The sequence below is a fragment of the Motacilla alba genome, chromosome 14, assembly GCF_015832195.1.
Source record: "Motacilla alba alba isolate MOTALB_02 chromosome 14, Motacilla_alba_V1.0_pri, whole genome shotgun sequence".
Lineage (NCBI taxonomy): Eukaryota > Metazoa > Chordata > Aves > Passeriformes > Motacillidae > Motacilla > Motacilla alba.
Genome location: NC_052029.1, coordinates 5,104,532 through 5,120,168, shown reverse-complemented (window position 1 = coordinate 5,120,168; position 15,637 = coordinate 5,104,532).

The window sequence follows — 15,637 nt, the reverse complement described above, 5'->3', positions numbered from 1 at the left end:
TTCTATAAGGGTCAAGTTTTTCTCCTAGGTGCAGGCAGAGTTCCTTCTGCAGCTCAGGTGGACAGGCAGTGCCCCATTCCAGGTGTTTTGGCTTCCCAAATGTTTTGTGTACAACTTTGCTACAGCTCTAGCTTTTGGGTCCGAGGCTCACTTGGACAGCCCTAAAACATCCAAGGAAGTCTAACACTGCAGCATCCAGGCGCTGCCATCAGCCTGCTCCTCTCACACACAGGCCAGGGTAACTGTGGAGTGTCTGGGTCAAAGTCATGGGTGTTGCACATTCCTGTAGGAGAAGAACATTCTGAGCAGGAAATGAAATAGAAAGAACGGGGAGCATTCTCCTCATTTAAGCCATGTCTGGGGAGCTTTGTGGCTCTGCTGCAGCACATGGCCATGTTTCCACACCATGCCTTTCATTTATTAATCATCTTTTGCAAGAGCAGTGAGATCCCTTTTGCTTAAGCGAGTTTTCACAGGGGTGCCTCATGTCTGATCACCAGTGATCAGTGCAATGGAAGCCATCAGTTTAATGATGACAGGATAAAATCTTAATGCATCTCATGGATGGTGCTTTGCTGAGGGGGCCTGGAAAGAACTTTATTTGGCTGTGTGTGTTGTCTATGTTCAATAATGCTTTCAAGGCTGGTCTTTAAATGTGGCACCTTCCCTATAAATAAATCCTGTTCTTACCTTAATTGCAGTCCTAACCAGCACTAGTAAAAGAGGAACATCACAACTGCATCCTGAATCATTTCTTGTCATCTTAAATTTTAAGAGTTTCAGAAGTTTCAGCAATACATAAAAAGACAAAAAAGAAAAGAAAAGAAAAAAAAAAAGATATTTTCTTGGAAGCTTTCTGAGGAAACACCAAGTTCCCAGAAGCCTCAGGTCTATGGCATAAAATCCTAGAACTACGAGAACCTTTCTTTAACCTTGCTTTTTTACAGTAGCATGTCAAGAAAAATTAAAATATTCAAATTACAAAATATTCCCCTGCATACATTTTTTTTTCCTGAGATAAGGTTAAAAAATATGATGTGATAATGGGTATTAACCACGTCATTTGAAGACTTTGAATGCTGTGGTGTCAGGCAGGGTATCAGACAATAAATGGACTATCAGGACGTTATATTTAACATATTTATTTAGAGATAACTTTCTAAAAGGCGTATATAGAGTACAGATATGTCCAGTGCACACAGGGATAATCAGTAGAGATAAGTGAGGGGTTTTCTTTCTAATGCGTAGTGTTTGGTAAAGCTTCTTATTCAAAGCATTGTCAGTTTTTGAGCAGTTAAGGCAAGGCTACTAATTTTGAGCATTTGCAAAGCTGCTGTTACAGCGGGCAGCTGGTCAACAGGCTCTTCACCACTGGGCTCCAAAGCTTACCAAAGCTGTCTGCCTGCTGCTGAGGGGCCTGTCCTGTGTGAAAGGCACATTGTTTGTGCTGAGGACATTTCAGCCTGCTGGGGAGGGGTACTCAGCCCCGGTGGAGCCACGCTGCCGAGTGCAATCCCTTCCCCACAGGCTGGAAAGCCCAGGTCTCACAGAGCTGCTCTTCAAAGGCCGGGGTTCCCCAGACTGGGGCCTGCACTGATTGGTGCTAACAGTGAGGAACTATCGGCAGCACGGCGACCCCCGCGGCAGGGAGGAATGATGAGGAGGACTCCACTGATATCAGAAGGCCAATTAGTTCCTTTATTACACTATATTATTCTATATTATATTGCACTACATTACATTACATCTAAACTGAATCTGCCAAGCACTCCACTGCACACACTGCACAGCATCTCGTGGCTGTCAGCTGACAGTCCCCACGCACACACGGGCTTGGCCCTGACAGGCCAAGGAAGCAAAACACCATCACTCTGGGTGAACAATCTCCATGTTGCATTCTGCTTTAGCACAACACAGGCACAGCAAATGAGATAAGAATTGTTTTTCCTTTCTCTGAGGTTCAGAGAATGTGAATCTCAGAAATATTCTTGGGAAGTTGTGCCTTGCTTTTCTCCGTGAAATGTGGCCCCAAGGAACCAACGGAGCATCCACAATTTCAATACTCCCTTGCTTCTCCTTCTGGGGAGAGGAGCTAGAGCAGCACACACAGGGCTCTGGCCCTGCCAAGGTGTGCGTGGGAGAGGAGAAAGCCAGCCCAGCCAGGCTGCACAACCACCCAGCAGCAGCAACATGATGTATGAGCACCCTGCTCGTTTGCACAAGGCAGCAGTGGAACACTAACTTGTTTCCATGGCAACCCGAAAAAGAATTACGGCTTTAAAGCTGACTGAATGGTAGCCCCATGAAAAAGTAAAGGGCAGACCATATCTTTCTAAAATATAATTTAGTACTAAGTCACCTGAACAGTATTAGCTAAAAGGATTTCAGCACTGGGTTGGGAAGTGACCCATTTGGGATACGGAGTGTTAGGTTTTTCTAATGGTGTGCCTGAGATCTGAAGGGCCTGGTGGGCACACCATGGTGTACAGCATAAAAGAAGAGGAAAATACCCTTATGCCTGAAATCTTTTACCAGAAAAACAAGAATCTCTTACTTTACAAAAGTGCCAGTTTTCTATCAGATTATTCCACTCCCCTTCACCTGTTGTGAAAACATGGGGACACACGTTGAGTGCCTGGTACAAAAATGCATAGGGAAGGGAGGAGAAATGTGGTGAAAATTAAATAGTCCCTCGGGTGAGTAGGAGGAAACGTCTATGTTCAGACTGGAGACACGTCCAGTTAGAGTAGGAGGCCAGAAGAGGCCTGCCTCTAGCACGATGCATTATCCTGCCCTCTGAACACAACTCAAAATCTAATTCTGAAATCCCAAAACATTTCAGAAAGTTTTTAACAGAAAAAATTCCCAATGACTGCAGCCAGAGTTGAGAAAAATGCTCAGGATTTGGTAATTTCTGTGAAATCAGGGCTGGGGAGAGGGAAAGGGGGCAGCAATTTGTACATGCAAGATGATATCTTTTGCACAACCACAGTTAAAAGAAATAATCAAATTTATTATGGTTGAAAAATTACTGAAGGAGGAATCTAAATTTATTGTCAGACAGTTTTCTTTACAAACAAATAAAAATCAGATCCCAGCAAAGTCCTACGTGCATCAGTTACAGAGAGCACTAACCAATATTTGGGAAGTGTGGTTGGAACAATGCAGAGAGGCAGATCTGGAGCTCTCTCTGAAAACAAACAACTGCACTGTTCAGGCTTTGGTCAGTTAAACCTCATTGTAAATTACAGAAATCAGTATTTTACCAATAAATATGGCCAATACAGTAGGGAGAACTGTATTCATGTCATGAAAATAGACTTTCTCTCAGGAGTGGGGGCCATTCAGCTCCTCCCAAGCCAAACGTGACTGGGTGAGTTGTGCTGAAATCTGGGTGCCCCTGCTCTCTCTCAGTGGTTTACAAAAAGCAGCTGTCTGTAAAAACTCATTAAAAAGTCTTGTTCAAAAAATAAGTACAAGAATTGACCTCAGTTTCTAGAAATGGCCACAAGAAGGAATTATTTCTGTTTGGGTAAATGAGACCTTCGATCCACAGCCCTTTTTTTTCCTTTTCCCAGCAGAGACCTGCAAAACCCCATTGCTTTGAGTCTTAACAACACCAGTGTCCTGATTCTCAAGAATGATCAACACTGTTAATCCCTTAGGCTGGGATTTTCAGAAGAATCTCAAAAGAAAAACCTCAGAGAAAGAAATAAGCACTCTTGGCAGCCTGGCCATCCCTGTCTGTGGGCCCCTGCAGGGGAGAAGCCCAAGGCTGGAGCTGAGTCCCCAGTGTGCAGGATACCTTTGCCCTCTTCTGGGAACACTCTCTTAAAACATCCTATTAAAGTATAGGTTGAAACAAATCACGAGTGTGTTTAATAACGTATAAAACAGCTTAGTAAAATTGTCATGAAAATTTAAAAGCTTGGGCAAAAACCCTACACCTCTGCCATTTATACTGATGACAATGATAATGAAAAAAATAATGATGTTTTAACTCACCCATCAAAAAAATTTATTCACCCTGAGAGAGTAGAAATGTGCAAAGCTGGTGGAAAGATATACTTACCTTGAATTTATAAACTGCTCCTCAGATAAAGAAATACAGGATGAGGAGTTGCCTCATTTACATTCATTCATTCATTCACCCTTGGCCATTTTTTCAGCCAAGTGGATGCAAATTCTTTGAAGCCATTAGAGCTGATAAGAGAGAAGCCCTAAACCTGAACCCATTGTCACTGTCCACACATCCGAGGTGATTCCCTGTGCACCCCAACTGCCAGGGACACCCCACTCACAGCAGCCTCCAGGGTTAAAGTGAGAGGGAAGGGCTCAGGACCAGAGGTAAGAAATATTTCCTTGTGGGCCTGCCTTACAGAAGTCTGCCTAACAATCTTTCTGCTTAATAGAAGATGAGCAATCTTTCCTTACTTCAGTGGCCACATGGCAGATGAAATAGTAGGAATTAGATGATAATTACTAATCTGAGAAGGCAATTCCAATGCACATGTTTCTTGCTGGTTGATGCCTAGAGAAATTCCATGTCCTGAACTAGAGCTTTGCCATCACTTGGGTATAAAAACATATAAAAAACCCAACCAAAAAAAAAAAAAAGAGATTATTTACCCTTGAATTCACATGCTGAAAGACCCCGAAGGAATGAAAGGCAGCAGGGGAATCGAACAATAAGAGTTGTGGGGAGGAGATCAATTTCACAAGGAAGATGTTTCTATTTTGGAATTGTTTCATATCACAGGAGAGGCCCAAGCTGGTCAACCTGCCTGGACACAGCAGAGCACAAGCGATACTTGAGCAGCCCATAAAGAAGAAAGCTTGGCTGGATAGGGCACTTCTCTTTTACAGGGCAAAGCACAGGCATTTGCAATCAAAGCACACACAGGGGCATTCAGCCTGAGATTTACTGAAGACAGTGGTGTAATGAAAAAAGGAGGGAGCACACGCTGAGCTGTGTGTGGCTTTGTTTTGTGGACAGTCACAGCTGAAGGAAATGGAGGTGTGAGTGAGGACTATGGGAAGGTTGCTGTGCTACAAGACATATCCCTCCAAATGCCCCTTCCTAGCTGCAGATAAAGGACAATGAAACTGTTCTTCTATCACCTTGTCTGGCGTTAGCCCCTGACCTCACCTGGGTACCAGAAGTATGCTTCAATGTAAACAGACACACATATTTAGCATTTAGCCACATCAGGTCTAAATTCCAGCTTTTTATCCCTGTGGTATGGTGGACTTAGGCAATTTGCCACTGCAAGGAATGAGAATCCCACCAGCAAATTGCTCCTCGCAGCGCCCAGCAGCAGACCTTGTAAATGACTATGATTGAATTTATTCTAAATGAGTTCAGAAGCATGTGGGATTTTAAGACAGAAGAAGTGATCACCGTGCAGTTAATTGTGCCTGCCCTCTCAGCCCCACGCCCCGTCAGGCCAGCTAAGCAGCTGTCCCAGCAAAGAGAGCAGGGATGCCAAGGAGGCCAGGAAAAAGCCCTGACAAGAATTTAAATGAAATAAAATTGCCAAACTCTTTTGCTCCTTTGCCTTTGTTGGGGTTAGGTCTGCAGAGACCTTGAACCAAATGCCAAACACAAACAGAAGACCAAGCCAAATTTGTGTGGCATTTCCACTTTGCCATCTCGGGATGCTCTGGGCTCTCTGGGGAGCAGCCTGCACTGGCAAAATGTGCCTGCTCTGACCTCTGCAGTGGTTCTCACAGCAACAGGGCTTTGGGGCCCATTTGCCCTGCTAGGAATGGGGACTGAGCAGAGCAAACCATCCTCAGCATCCCCCCCCCCCCCCTCCTGTGCTCAGTGCCTCCTGGCTGCTCACACTCTGCAGGCTGGGGGCTGCCGGGTGCTGGGAAAAAGATCCCTAACCACAAACAACTCCTGCAAATCCCACAGAAGTGCTGGGGTGTGACAGAGGAGCAGCACTGAGGTGTGCACAGCAGGAAGGCATCAGGCATTTGGGAGTGCTGGCTGTCAGAGAGAAGTGCTGGGGAGGGGAGCTCTGGCAGCCCCAGGGGCCGTGGTGCTTTATGTGCACCGCACTCCTGCATGAGGCTCCTGGTAATGACCTGCCCAGCAGAGCCTTTAAAACAAATTATGGATGATAAAGCAAGAATCCAAGGTAAATTTTCAGAGCTGATGAGTGAAAAACAGCTCACATCTTTATGTGCCAGCTGAGCACATTTAGGGGAGAGCCACTGGGGTGCAATAAGCATGATTCTACACTGTGTCACTTTTAGGAGTAAAACTTCATAATCCTTGGCAACTTCTGCATCCTAAAGAGCAGGGTTTGCAAAGTTGGCACACACTGAAACACTTCCTCCCTCCAGGAGGCCATTTCTGCTCAGGTAACTGCTCCCTCGGGGGCTTTGGGTGAGACACACTCACCTGCAGTGTGAGGACAGTGAGAGCTGGGGCTGGGTGGGGCTGGATCAGCTGGGTCATGGACCAGCAGGAGCCTGGCAGGGCTACCAGCCCCACTCTGGGCTCCCTGGCTCAGGGGGCACCAGAAATGCAGCCCCTGTATGAGCCATGCTCACGTGGCTCTCTGCTTCTGATTCCTCAGGCGTGGCATTCACAGGGACCAGGATCAATTAAATATTCTAGAATTCTTAATTTTTAGGCAGCAGCTCATCCTACACTAATTAGTGCAAATGAGGGGGTGGGGAGAGGGTGGGGAAAGCAGAGTTTAAACACTACAGTGACAGATGCATTTTATAGGATGTAATGATTCATTCTGAGATGCAATCATCTTTTCAAATACTATTACCAGCCACTGTTCGGGGCCTGCCTCTTTTCGGGGCTGTGCCCATCACAGGGCAGATCCAAACACAATTGGAGATATTGCAAAGATTTAAATGCCTTTGATATGGGACATAGCTGACACGTGAAGAAATAAATCTAATTAAATTCTCTGTTACATGGAATATTTGTGAATACAGGTACACAGAATGTTCTGTGAAGTGACTGTGATGGTGGCTCAAACCCAGCTGCAGTCTGTGGTTGCTGGTGAGCCAGAAGTTTCTGCTTAAAAAAACAAAACAAAGCAAGATTTACAAATAACCCTTCATGGTTTTGGCTACCTTGTCCATCCTGTACAGGCAAGGTAGTGTGACACAGTGTGCTGAAACCCATCTCTTGCACACCAGAACACCATTATGGAGACTTTTCAGATATGAACTCAGCTAAAATCTTCAAATTGTTTTTGAATATTTAAAACATATTAGAGAAATCTATTGTTTTCTTTGTAGTCTAGCAAAGCAGTCTTTAGGGAACAAAATTTAGAATCCTCAGAATAGAGCTGCTCTGTAAAATCTCTTGATCAAACAGAGATTTCAGCTCAGGAATCCAGATCTTCTTCAGTCCAGCTATCATTTTACTTTCTCTGTCTTGCCAGTATTCTGGAGGTGTTTTGTGTGCAATAAGGAACAGGCCACAATAAAGTCTGTTTCTCCAAATTACTGCACAGTACTACACCCTTTGGGTATCTCAGACACTACTAGGGCTGTATATCAGAGTCCTTCAAGACCCAGAATGATAATTGAGCCAGCACTTCAATTTAAGTGACAGAAGGTTCATCTCTTTCGTTCCATTCTTTATTAACAGGCATTCTGAGATGGCATCAGACCCCAAATCTACTTAGTCCAGCTTGTTGTCTGCAGGAATAGCAAGCAAGAGGTGAGCAGCAGAGAAAGCAGGAGCCAGAGGCCATGGGTATAATGTGCCAGCACATAACTCTCCCCATAATTTCCAATGGAAAGCCAAAGACTCAAGCCAGCTCTAAGGAATGCTGCTAATCCAGGGCTGCAAACCTTCACACCACAAAACCAAGCATCCTCCCAAGGTGGAAATTCCACATCCAGAGCCTGCCTTGTTTGCTGAGTGGCAGCTGGGCCCAAAACAACCTTTGGCAAATGCAAGGTAATGCAGTGAAGCTGCTCTTTCCTCCAGTTTCATCAGCAGTGGTAATTAATGAAGGTGACAAGCAGCAGACGCTCTCTTTGCACTGTCCCTGAGTGATTTGCCGCACAGAGGGCACATCACTGCCTGAACACCTCGCCCACCACTGTGGTGAATGTTCATACAGATTTGTCACCATGAGCTAGCATGATGTTGCAGTAATCATCAATCTGCTATCTAGTGTTTAATTGCTCTTATCTGCTGCTGCAGAGGAAGGGAGCAGTTCATTAGGCAGAGGCAGTTCACCAGCAGCGGCCCTGCTCTCGCTCTGGCCAGAGCCTGTCACACCCCACTCCCTCCCTTCTGTGGCCACAGGGATCCACGGTCTGGGGATCACTTGTGCTGGAAATCTGCTGGGTTTTGGGGTGTCTGTGGCATCCCCCATTCCGGGGTGGGGCTGGATGGGCAGGGCTGTGGCTCTGGGGGCAGCAGGGCTCAGGTGAGTGCAGTACTGACCATACACCTCCCCAGCACTCTGGCTCCAGCCCAGCCCTGCCTTTGCCCCAGCCTGCTCAGCCTCATCCCCCTTGTCCCTCAGCCCTGGTTTCCCCCTCAGCCTCACAATGCCTCGCCTGACCCCTGGGGACCTGGCTCATGGCAAACCCCAAACCATGAGGGACTACTGAACGAGAACAGCTGCCAGCTCCTCCTCTTCATACTAAAATGTGAAGTATGTGCCTGCCAAAAATAACACTACCATCTACACAGATACAACTTACCATCAGACAGGAAACACCCAGCAGCTTCCCAGGGGGAGGTGTGGATGTGGCTCTTCTGGAACAGAAGGAGCAGAGAAATGTGATATCTACATAACCCAGTTCTCTCTGCTGCGTGCTCCAAATGACACCTTTTGCTCAGATGCCCTCAGGCACAAAGAATCAGGGTGGCTGGGATGTATAAAATAACATGTTTAGTTTTGGGGTAATAATATGTCTTTCAAATGAGAATGGTCTATTGCTGCATGCTTTGAAGAAGCAGCCAGTGCACTTTTTAAAGCCCAAGTAGGCATTTTATGATGCAAAGGATAAATCTGTCAGTAAAGATACTCATAAGTCAAGTAAATACAGCTGTTCTCTTATGTGAGGAGCTAGGTATTACTTTTGTGGGGAATATTGTGCTGTTTCTTAATAGCGAGCAAAGAAAGAAGGAAAAACAGGGATGTAAAAATGTGGGGGAGTTTTGTTTTACACCGTGGAGCACTGAGCTGCAGCCAGAGGTAGAGTGGTGAGGGATGGGCTCTGGCACTTCAGCACCAGCATTTGGGGTATGTGGTGGGGGAAAAGGATGTGCAAGCTATCACCTCCAAAACACTGAATGTTTGCTCCATAGGAACATCAGCTGGTCTTTCAGAGCAGCTCCTTTGCAAGTTGCGGATTCCTCAGGTCTGTGGCAAACATGATAACACAGGTGTGGTATGAGATTCACCTGTAAGGGACAATTTAACACTAGTTTAGCTAACTAATATTTCAACAGCAGCCATGAAGACACAGCTAAATGGTCCCAACTATGATAATTTCCAAAGCTGAGAAGAGAAGAGAGGAAAGGGACTATCATTCAGGCTTTGCAGCTGGGAATAAGCAGCCAGAGAGGGTTCATGGTGCAGCAGCACAGGAGCCTGTGCTGGAGCAGGTGTGTGATGAAGGAACAGGCACTCCCATGATGGCAGCACTTTGTACATGGGTGTTCAGCTGCCCACAGACACAGACTGGTGGGATCCATCACAGAGTGGGAGCTGGCAGGAGCAAGGCAAAGCGGGCATGCACATGCCTCTGTGACTCTGGATGTCTCAAGTGCTTTGTGTTCTGACAATAAGAAATCAATACTGATATTTTTATGTAATTCCAGGTCCCAAATGGGACTCCTGCAGTATTATGGATGAGAAATAGAAAACTCCCAAAAATCATCTTAGAGGGACAGAGCCCTGTTGCTCCAAGTGGAGGGATGAACAAAAAGCCATACAAAAACCTCCCTGTTCAATACCAGACTGCAAGATCAGCTATAAAACTGCAGGATCAAAGGTCTGTCTAGCTCAGCATCCTGCTGCTGTCATGGGCTGATATGTGATGCTGAAGGCACCCTGCAAGGGCAGGATGGTCCTGAGCCGTCTCCTTCATGTGCTGTCCCCATTCTCGACAGGGCTCTACTTCCCCTGTTAGTGTTTGAGCATTTCCTGAGCCAGCAGCTGCCTTCAGCCCACAGTGTGCAGCCATACCTGTACCTTTCATGCCTGGTTAAATTCCATCTGGACCCACAAACAAATGGCAGCCTCAGGGAAGGGGTCCCACGCTTTGGTTGTGTGTTACACCTAATGAGATGTGTAGGAGAAACCTGAGTTGCACTTTCTCCTCTCACCTGTACCAATGGCTTGGGGAGTTTGTGCTCTGCATTCCCAATGATTAGTGCTTCAGCTGGGCCTGAGGTCCAGCTGGACTCTCCCAAGAGACACTGGGAGAGCAGGGGAGTGTGCTGGGCTGATCCCTGCTGGCTGTCCCTGCCTACCCAACTGCTCTTATCACCTCCTCGACGAGACAGGAGGGAAACGATGGAAAACATGGTTTGAGATAAAGAAAGGAGATCTCTCACCAATCTCATGGGCAAAACGGATTTAATTTGGGAGAAATGAATATAATTTATTGCCAGACAAAATAGGGTTGGACAGTGAGAACCAAAGACATCAACCTCTTTTCCCAGTCTCAGCCTCACTCATTCAGAGCTGCCCTGGTCTGTGGCTGGTGAAACCCAGACCACTGGAAAATGTCCTGACACAGGCAGCTGGAGGAACAGAGTTTGGGGGTTGGGTTTCCTGTGTTGGGTGTATTCTGCTTAATCTATGAAGGTTTTTCATGTTTAATGACCTCCTGCCCTCCTCTCTCTGCCCTCTCCCCCAGAGGTGACTTTGCTGAACTCCCAGCATAAACACCAGCCCTTGGATTGTCACCAGGAGGTTTTCAGGAAAAGCCACTTTCTCTGGCATAGCATATAGGGATTTAATTGGATTGCAAAGGAATGACAAATCTTATAATTGTGATAACAGAAACAGTCTTGTTCTGTGGATTTTCCCCTTGTGCCACCATCCCCTCCCAATGAACTCCAGCTGTCCCTCATTCTCCCTGTGCAGGCTGGAGGAGACAACCAGGGCTGGATGAGCTTGTGGAGGAGATTCCCAGGAATCAGGCTTTAGCACAAGTTTATTCAGGATTATTCCACCAGTAATTGACTGTGCTCCAGTGCTGCAGGGTTTGTTCCTCCAGAACAACTCTGGAATAATTAAATAATAAGAAAGAGTAGGAAAAAGCCCTGCAGAGTTAAGTGATCTTTGAAAGTGTGCTGGTCCTACAGCTTTTTGCAGCCCCAGTGCTCCCTAAACTGGGGCAGCAGGCAACACACACTCAGTCCCCACTGCTCCCAGAGCCTCTGATGTACTGATGCTTCAGAAGGAAAAGAGGAGACAATGACAAGTCACTTCCATCAGGAAGCAATTCAGTTCATCTGGTTCTGAATTGTGTCTGCAGCACAGAAATCTCATCACAAAGCATCTTTAAGCACAGTGAGCAACGGAGGAGATGGAGAAATAATGAAACTCAAACTGATCTACTGTAACTCTTTCAAGTGTGCTCTGTTAGGGAGAAGCTAGGTAATAAATTATCATAATTTTGAAATCTGAAATTGAGCTATCTTACAAGTATTTTCTGGTTACAGTTCTTGTCAGTGAACAAATAGTAGTTAAAATCTCCAATTCCATTCTCTTCATTTGCTCAGTGGTCTTTCAACTGAACGAATTTGAGCTGGGTTGTACCTCCTGTCTGAAGTTTCCACCCAAAGATGATAATTTCTGAAGAGCTTCAGAAAAAATCAGGATAGCAGCTTTTGAGTTATGTGAGGGAACGGAAAAAATATGCTTTTCCCATATGTTGTGATTGAAATGTTGCATTTGCATAAGTCAAAACCAGCTGTAGCTATAAAATTTTTAACTTAGCTTGATTTATTGCCCTTCTTGAGGAAGGAAAAACAACAAAAGATGTCTCAAGAATGATCCATTCAGTGGATTTTGAGTTAGGACATGAATGGTTACGTGTGCCATATGTGCAGCTGCAGTATTTTCTAGTGGGGTTTTCTCAAAGCTCTTCAGCAAGAAGGTTTTAGCCTGCATGGCACACACAGATCCAGGAGTTCTAGATGAAGATGACAGCCTTAAAGGACACTCAGAATTAGTCTGCTCTTAGAAATAACATCATTGCCTACAATTGTTTATTTATCAGTAGTGTTTAAATTCTGAACAGTCATTTAGCTTCAGGCTGAGATGCCACTGAAATAGACTTAAAAGTGTCTCACATGTCTCACACCCTGCCCCAAAGATCTTGAGTTGTTAAAAGCAGATACATGGAAGGATGTGCCAAATATGACAGGGATGGGAAACATAAAGAGGGAACTCAGCACCTGGATGACACCATTTCCTGTACCAACAGGAACCATTTCATAATTTCTGTGAAAGGAGCATACTTCTGCTCTCAGACTTTTTTGTGTTGGGTCTTGATTTTTAGTTCCCTCTACCCTAGGAAGAAAACAGTTTTCCATTTTTCATCTTAGATGCACCTTGGAGCTGGTGTTCCTTTCCCCTCCTAATGTGCTGTGAGAGGAGTCACCCTGCACATAAGAGATTCTATCTTGTTCCCCTCTCCCTGGCATTGCAGTGAGATAGGAAATAAAGCTTTACTGCACAGCAGAGGAAATTTGGTCCTGGTGAAGCAGGAGACAAAAAATTTCCATGCATTTTGGTGGGTGAGGAAATCACACAGAAATGGCTGAGTCATTTTACTCGTCTCTGTGGAGTGCTTTGAGTTCCATAAGGAGACAGGTTCATTAGTGCCACATACACATTTGTTTACCTGTGCACTAAAAAGTTTCCATAACGTTTTCCAGCTCTACCACTTGCTCTAAATAAAGATCTCATCACTGCCTACACACACTGTCCCACCTGTGCCCTTCAGGGGCTGCAGCAAGGTGCCAGTTCCTTATCACTAGGAGTCAAAGGTGGACACTGGCATAATGCTGGAAGTGGGGGTTAAAGAATCAAACAGTCCTTGTCAGCAGGAAGATTACAGAATCACAACATGAGCAATTTCAAAGAGGGAAGCAGCCCACACGTGGCTGTTAAAGACAATATTAGGTTAATGCTGAGCTGAAGGGAGCCACGCCGAGCTCCCCAGGCAGGAATGTGGTGCACTTGTCCTTGCCGTGTGTCAGGCTCTGACAGCCCTTGTCACCTTCTTGTCTCAAGGACTTCTGAAAATAAAATCTTGCTGAGGTTTGAAAAGCACTTGGGGTCTGCATGAGAACACTTGGCTGCCCTGGCTGCAGTGCTCAGGGTACACAAGGCACACAGGGATGGTCCTGGGACTGCACTGAGTGCAACTCTATCTCTTTGGCTTTCTGTTCCCCACCCCATGCTCTGCAAGTTTTGCTTTTGCTGGCAAAAGTTGTTTTCTCAGTGTCAAAAAATGAGCCAAAGTCTACAGTGTAAAATGATTTTTTTCACCTCTCTCACCTTTCCGTGGCAATTGGCAGGATTTGCAGGTTTCACATTACATGTCAAGCTGCTTCCAGAGGCTCCAAACTCCCAGACTCTTAAAAATCAATGAGCTAGACACAGTGAAAGCTCAGGAATTTCTTGCTTCATCACGTACCACACAGTATATAATGGTTTTTAAAAGAAAAAAACCAACACAGGTATACACAAACCTACCCAGAATTACAGCTTCTCTACATTTTGGAGGGCTGAAATTTTGGAGAACTTGACAATGTGTCTGCCTGCATTAAGGCCAGATCTCATCAACACAGAGGTTACCAGGTAGAAGCTGTATGTGGGGAAGAGGTAGCAAACATACTCCTAGTTTTGTAGCCTTCCTCAACATTTTGGATCTGTGGCTTGAGTGGAAATAAGGGAATCTGACAGGAATAAGTGTGATACCAGCAGTGATTTGTCAGTATAGAGGACTCACTTGTGCTGGAGAAGAGTTCTGGGGAGGATCACAGTCACAGTGGAACTAGTGGAAAAAAAAAACCCCAACCTATAAAATAAATAAACAAAATTTTATAGAAATAATATAAATACATAAAAATAAATAATAAAAATATAAAAAAATAAAACCTCATTATGATAACCTAGAAATAGAGCAGAGTCTAGTCTGTTCAAAGTAATCTTAGGTAGATTTCAAACATGAGCTTCATAGTGAAGAAAAGAAAATGAGATTATTTGGGAACACTGAGCCTGGTCAGACCAAGATCTCCAGGGAGCTGGGGTGAGGGAAGGAGCAGGTCCCTCCTGCCTGGAGATCATCCCCCTCTGTACCCACTGGAGAAGGAACTGGCGAGTTGCTGCCTCTCATTCTCTTCTGATACACTGGGAAGGCACAAGATAATCAGCGTGCAAATCATTTGAAAAAACACCCCAATGGCAGGCAGAAAATGCTTATTCACCCATCTTAAAAAAGAAAATCCCAGCAACCTCTTTCAACAAAATCTGTTTTCCTCTTGGTGGAGTGACGAATCACCGTTTATTTACATATGGGAAGTAGCCCCTTACAGTAAATGGATGGAAGTGAGGACTAATTTGAAAGTGTCACTTTGTGAAGGGCACCGGTAACATTTGTGAAACATTCCAGTTTTTGACCATCTGGCAATGTTGAGGGCTAAGCTAATGTATAAACCTTGAGAGACCCCATTTGTAGCAGGAACTGCTTTAGACTTCAAATTTTAATGGAGTGAGATCTCAAATCAATGCCACCCTAATAACGCAGAATGGATTTGGGCCAGGACACAGTGCTGTTTATACTGGCTTTCTCTGAAAGGCCAGAATTACAAATCCAGGGGCTAAATCTTTCTCCCCTAAATTGAAAAAGATCTATTAATAATGATTGTGAGTCAAGAGAAAAATCTAGACCTCTCTAGAGACAAAGGAACTGGCAGATACAACTGGGAGGTCATTAACTTAAGCTTTGCAATTGCTGCCCAAAGGGGCTCTCTTTCAAACCTGTCAGGAAATTCTTCCAGCCATCCAAAAAGTCTCTGCTTGGATATTGCAAAAGTCAGAGTATACCCAAAGAAAGGACGTAAGGAGGAAGAAGTGAAATTTAGCAGTGGATCCGAACCCAAGTTTGGTGATTTAGCACGTAAGGAGTAACTCGGGGAGGCAGCTGGCCTGGCGGGTGCTGGGAAGTGTGGGAGGTGAGCCCGGAGCTGAATCGCCAGTGCCGGGGCAGGTCCGTGCCCTTGCCTGCCTCAGTTTCTCCGTGGCAGAGCAGGAGCAGTGACAGCGACCTTGAGAAGTCTTTCCCTTGACTCCAGAGCACACCAGAGATGGAAAGTGCTTGCCAAGGGAAAGTGCCGCTATTTTGGGCGGAGGGAGGTGAGGTCTGAGCAGCTGAGCGACTTATCTGCAGGCACACAGCGAGGCAGAGCAGCCAGGAATAGCACACAGGTCTCTCAGCAACAGATAATGCTTAATAAAGAATTTAAAACAGCAATTAAGGGCACACTCCTACCAACTCCACATTAAATGAGGAATCCCCTGGCCTCCTTGGGAAGCAAATACAGCTTGGAGGGCGTTAGGGGTGCAGACCTGGGACTGCTTTGGATGAACAGTGTCACTTCAAG